At 41.2% G+C, this 6,375-nt stretch overlaps 1 long non-coding RNA gene across 6 annotated transcripts in view; it reads left to right on the forward strand.

The window, feature by feature from the left end:
- Positions 1 to 4,563, forward strand: part of LOC106144260 — an 81,030-nt gene extending 76,467 nt beyond the window's left edge. For 5 of the 6 annotated variants that reach the window (XR_003378433.1, XR_003378429.1, XR_003378431.1 and 2 more), the window contains one exon: positions 1,006 to 3,109. This is a non-coding gene — a long non-coding RNA (uncharacterized LOC106144260). Of the gene's footprint in view, positions 1 to 1,005; positions 3,110 to 3,995 lie in introns of those variants that run through there. The other variant, XR_003378432.1, reaches the window with a different exon arrangement.
- Positions 4,564 to 6,375: the final 1,812 nt, after the last annotated feature.

Raw genomic sequence — 6,375 nt, forward strand, 5'->3', positions numbered from 1 at the left:
GAGAGAGAGAGAGAGAGAGGAGAGAGAGAGAATATAACAGTTCTGAATCCAACTATCCAAAGTCCAGGGGGCGATGGCAGTGCTGCTTGGTATCTGAGGGGCCGGTGGAAGTTTCTTTGCCTCTCCCTAGCTTTTGTACTTATCAGCAATCTTTAGCCTCCCTTGGCTCGAGTCTACATTGCTGTACTCACTTTCTATCAGCACTTGGATTTTTTTTCTCTCTACCTCTCTGTATTGCTTCACATCTGACTTTCTCTATGAGGGCTGATTGGATTTAAAGCCATCCCCACCCAGTATAAATTCATCATAACATCTTTATGTTCACAAAGACCCTATTGCCAAATAGGAGCATCTTTTACAGGTTGGAGGGTGACTAGGTCTTCTGGGGAGACACACTGCAGCCTATGATGGGTTTTAGGGGAACAAATGCTGAGGTTGAGGTTTCTCTGCTGAGGGTCTATTACAGAGTACTCTAAGGACAGCATCTGGAAGAGAGTGAGGGAAGAGGGTTAAGTTGAACTGAAACCATTTATAATAGAGGCCTCAGGCAATGTCCCAGGAGTGCTGAGGCTGGGAAGACTTTTCAGAGATGTTCATACATAAAGTAAATGGTCCACTCTTTGGTATGTCTGTACCCACTAGTCACAGAGTGCAAGTTCCCATTGCAGAAGAAGTGAAGTGGCTCCCCTGACCAAGGGTAATGCCCAAAGAGGGACACAGCCATGTGCCTTCAGCAGCCAGTGCTCTGGCTAATAGTAGAGTAAATGTCTAAGTTCTATAAGGAAGATTAAACTGATGCCCCAGCATCCACTGCATGGTGCTTATGAAGCAGGGCTTAGAAATAAGACAAATTAAACAGTATCTGTTTATCTATATGTCTTGATATCTAAATATATGTACATGTATTTGTGATAAAAGTGTTTTGGACAGTTCTTGGGTGGTTAGTTTGCCATTTTCTATACATTTTGACTTTATAATCACTTTTTTTTAATCTGTTTGAGACAGAGTCCTACTATCTAGCTCAAACTGTCCTCGAATTTTGGATTGCTGGTGGCCACGGCAGAGGAGCAGCAGGTGTCATTGAAGTTCAAGGCGTCAGCTCACCAGGAGGCGACTCTCTGGTGGGTGAATCTTGGATAGCAAGTCCCTGAGACCACAGGCCTTAGAATGTGTCTCACTTCTACTGTACCTTTACATGTTTGCTATTGCTACCTTTCTCTGGTTTCTGCTATGGTGTGAACGGATGTGGGGAGATTCCCACTGCCTGTAATATAGTGTGCTTATCTCATGGAAAAATTCCATTCTGCTGGGCATTCTTGCCTGTGGATTATTGTGAAGACGATTCCTTCCTAAGCTGTACTGTCTGATTGATAATAATAAGTTTTAAGTTAAGAGGGTTGATGGTTCAAGAAATAAATAAGGACGTGTCACACACTAGAATACATGAGTTTAGGTTAACAATTAAGAAAAACAACTGAGTCCTGGTAGACCAGCTAGCTTAAATTCTTTTAACCTTAATGTTGGGAGATGTGTTCACAGGTTTTGGAGTGCTGAAACAAAGATTTGAAAATAAGATTATACTAGATGTTCTTGTCAAATAACTTAGAGGTGAAAAACTCAAGAAGACAATCTAAAGTTTTAGAATGACACAAGAGTTGAGTGCAGAACGCATTAAGGTCAGGGAGCAAGAACAAAGCAGCCAATTATCATTATTTGACATGCTTTTCTTGCTAGGATTGGTTGATGACCAGAAATGATGATTAATTTTTTGTATCCATTTTTGCTCTTAATCTCCTGATATAAAAAACTAATGATGCGTGGGTATGCACCCTAAAGATTTAAAGTAGAGCTGACTGATTTTTTTTATATATATAAAAGTTTAGGTTTGTGATTCCTTTAGATTCTTTATAATACTACCTTTAAAGGAAAGCAATAAAGGAATAGGTCCTTTCTTTGTAACTACAAAATGCAGCCTGCCAGTAAAAGGTCTGACTGAGAAGAATACCTTTTTGCCCACAAAGTTAACTTATAACTGTGAATGGGTGTGCTTGGGTATGAATGTACATGGGCTCTTGGGATAATTTGTTTTTCACCTGTAAAACATGAAATGTTTAATGATGTAAGGGATATGGAAAACATGTTGTTTTTTTACTGTTTGTGTTGTGTTCATTGTAATCATTTACAGAATGTAACCACATTGGAATTCCTATATTGCCTGAAAAACTTTGTTGGGGTATATAAGCTGTAGAAAAAAGTATACAATAGAAAGAACACAGAAGAATAAGGAATAAAGAAGGAAACCATCAAAAAAGAATGTGAGTGTCTTTTTCTCTAACCCTCTCAGATAAAAAAAGTCTTAGTATGTGCTGACTCCGTGGATTGCCTTTGAGGCCTGTGCTCCTGGAAGCTGGCAGCCCAGGTGCAACACTGTTGCAACCTCCCAATGCTGAGCAAACATTACTGTGCTCTTTTATAACTACTTTGTATTTTGTGTAGTCTTTTTGTATACATCAAATATATTTACCAAGAAAATAAAGAGGAAAAGAACAGATGTAGGCAATAACAATAGAAATCAAATTAACAAGATTCCTTGGGAGAGGAAAATCCATGGATAATATTAGTAAATGCTGAGTCCATTACAAACATAAGCATACAGATAAAGAAAATGCATGAAGGCATTCCTCTGTATTCTTTCCTTTGTGTTTGCTTGTGGAAGTGTACTAATATTTGCAGGTTTCTTTCTGGTAGCAGACATTGATAAAACATCCCAATTATCTTTCCCTTTACCTAGTTGGAGCTGGCTTCACTATGGCTCTGATTGTTTTTTAAAGGTGAAAGTACCCTGGATAAGATAGCTGGAGTGATTACTCGGTCAGGGGATACAATGAACTAAAGCAGTTACTGGGGCAAGGCTAATGTGTTAGCCACCAACCCCTGAAGGTACTAAATGGCTTGGCACACTTCTCTGGTATTTATAAGTCTGTGTGAGCCTTTGAATTGAAATGTAAGGGAGCACTGAAGCTGTACTTTTACTTATTGATTGCTCTCATGCGTGTTGGGTGTGCATGTGTGTCCTGTGGCATGTTTGTGTAGGTCAGAGGGCTGCCTGAGGGAGTTGGTTCTCTCTACCATGTGGGCCCCAGGGATCTAAGTCAGGTCATCAGGCTTGGTGCCAAGCACATTTCTCCTCTGAGCCATCTCACTAAACTTAAAGCTGTATACTTAAATCTGTTTCAAACTGGCCAACATCAGTTTCTATTTTTTTTAAGAAATTTTTATTTATTTTATTTTTATTTCATGTGCATTTGTGTTTTGCCTGCATGTATGTCTGAGGATGTCAGATCCCCTGGAACTAGAGTTACACACTGTTGTGAGGTGCCTTATGGGTGCTAGGAACTGAACCTGGGTCCTCTGCAAGAGAAGTCAGTGCTCTTAACCACGAGCTCACCTCCCCAGGCCCCATCTCAGTTTTATTTGAAAACTGTGTTTGTGGAAGCAACCATGAGTGTGAGCTCAAGTGTTGTGTGTGTAGAAATGGAGTTTTTAAGTGCAGAACAACTTGTTGGCAGGGTGACCTGGTTGTGACTTCCATCACCCACTGAGTGCCAGGGTAGATTCGCTTGGTCTAGCTGGCCAGGCTAATGTCCTTTTCTCTTTTGCTTTTGGAAGAAGCTGAGTTTCCCTGATAAAGGAGGTCAAAGGTATATGAACAGCCGCCCATCCCGGCTGGACTTTCAAACAAGCTCTCACAACGGCCTGTTTCTAGATATAGTTCTACTGAAAAGCTGGTTTCTTTGGAAGAAGAGTGGGGCTATTGTGTTTGGATGCAGTCATGCACAGGAAAACGCTTAACATGAAAACCCAATATTCTTTTATTATGGTAATGTTATCACTTAAGGAAATCAAATAGTAACTTCGAATTAGTTTCTAATGCTAAAGATTCTATTTATTTTAAATTAGTTTGTTATTCATAGAACATTTTTTTTCCTATCCAGGATTTGACAGCTGGATGTAGAATGGAATCAAAGCTCAATGTGTCCAGCTGGGGTTGTAGCTCAGTTGACAGAGCAGTTGCCTAGGAGGTGCAAAGTGTGCTTCCCAGCACGGAGGAAATGGCTCTGTTGTACACACCTATAATCCAAGCACTCGGAACCGGAGGGAGGAGGGAACCAGAAGCTCAAGTGCAGGGAGTTTGGGGCCAACCTGGGCTACATGAGAGCATGCCAAAAAGCAAAACAAGCGTAATGTGTTGAACAATGATGAAATGAAGAGGTTAGGAAGGGCCTGGTGCTTGTCTCAAAGGTTTAGCTATGATGTTATTCTTAAAAAAACTTCTGACATCTGTAACATTACCTAATTATGAAATTTTCTTTTATACCATGAACTGTTCCCAATTTGCTGTGAAGACTGGATGTGAATTTGTAGATATTTGTATTAAAATGTAGAAAAACTGCCAATGAACTTCAATGGAAATTTGTGTGTATGGCTACAATACAATGTTGTTAAATCACACTTTTTACATTAAAGATTACTCTCAACTTGAAATCTTTTAAATAAATTATTCTGAAGACCAATTTGATGTGTCTGATTCTTCTTTTCTCTCTTTTTCTCTCTCTTTTCCCTGACAAGTTATTAATTACTAAGTAGACTTGGCTGGCCTGGAACTCATTTAGCTATGTAGACAAGGCTGGTCTTGAACTTACAGAGATCTACCTGTCTCTGCCTCTGGAATGATGGAATCAAAGTCATGCACCACTATGCCCATCTTCAAATATGTGTGTGTGTGTGTGTGTGTGTGTGTGTAAAACAAATTCTACAGCAACAATATCTGTTTGCCAAGACAGCTTCAGAAAGACTAATTATGAAGTTCTTGTCATACAGGTTGAACACATTTGAGATTTGCATTAGTTGGCAGTAGCAGAGCTAAGAAATCTCTCAAGTTACATTTTAGTCATAGAGTGGACACATTTGAATAATTGGATATGAGGATTTAATAGAAAGGAAGGTTGACCCCTTGGTTTTACATCCCAGAACAGTCATGAGTAGTGGTCCAGTTAAGGAGATAGAAAAGGTAAAGATGTGTCTTAGTCACTGTTCTATTGCTGTGAAGAGACACTATGGCCAGGGCAACTTATAAAAGGAAGCAGTTTCAGAAGGCAAGTCCCTGAACAACATAGCAGGGAGCCTGGCAGCAGGCAGGCAGACATGTCTCTGGAGAAGCAGCTCAGAGTTTACATCCGATCCACAAGCAAGAGGCAGAGCAAGCTAAATTGGATTTACATGGATTTTTGAAACCTCAAAGTTGACCCTCAATGACACACCTCCTCCAATAAGATCCTCCATCAAGGCCACACCTCCTTAATCCTTCCCAGCTGGAGGCCAAGCATTCAAACAGAGGAGCCACTCCCATGCAAACCACCACAAGCAGTATGGGGGGGGGGGCACCTGTGGAGTTCTACTTTTAAATATATTAAGTTTGAGTTGGCATGTAGCTCAGTTGATATAGTGCTTAATTAGTCCTGGGTTCAATCCCCAGCACTGAATTGAAAAACCAGACGTGGTGTCACACACCTGTAATCCCATTCCTTAGGAGGTAGAGGCGGGAGGATTGGGAATTCAAAGCTATCCTCGACTACATAGCCAATTCCAGACCAGATTGGGATACTTGACATCCTCTAACAACCAATAAATATACTAAGCTTGAGCAGAGACGTTGAATGGGCACCTGGACATATGAGCAGAAGGCAGAAGATGACCCTGAACAGAGATTCCATTTGTTTACACATGTGCATCCCCACTCCCACCCCGGGAACTTTGCTGAAGTACTTCCATGCTCTACTGGACACTTTTGTGTCCCCTTAAAACTTCCTTTCAGGGGCAAGGGAGATGGCTCAGTAGGTAAAATGCTTTCTGTTCAAGTGTAAGGACCTGGGTTTTGATCCCTAGCACCATGTGCAAGCCGGGTGCAGTGATTCAACAGTGGGGAGGCAGTGACAGCATAGCTTATCTAAATAGATGAGCACCAGGTTCTGTGAGACCCTGTCCCCCCCCCCAAAAAAAAGGTAGAAATAGGTGAAGACACCCTAAGTCGGGCAAACATTGTGGCACACACCTTAAATTCCAGCACTCAGGAGGTGTGGGCAGGCAGATATCTGAGGTGGAGATCAGCTTGGCCTACTTAGTTATCACCAGGACAACCAGGGCTTTGTAGAGACTGCCTCCAAGCCAGAATAAAACCAAAAATAAAAATTACACCCATGTCACCCTCTGGCTGTACACTCTCATATATAAAGGCATATACCATCTCTCCTTGAACAGTCAATTAATGGAGTCGAATTAATAGTGAAGAGCAGGGAGGGAAGGAGAGAGAGAGAG

The sequence above is a fragment of the Microtus ochrogaster genome (assembly GCF_000317375.1).
Source record: "Microtus ochrogaster isolate Prairie Vole_2 chromosome 14 unlocalized genomic scaffold, MicOch1.0 chr14_random_1, whole genome shotgun sequence".
In the NCBI taxonomy this organism is placed as follows: domain Eukaryota; kingdom Metazoa; phylum Chordata; class Mammalia; order Rodentia; family Cricetidae; genus Microtus; species Microtus ochrogaster.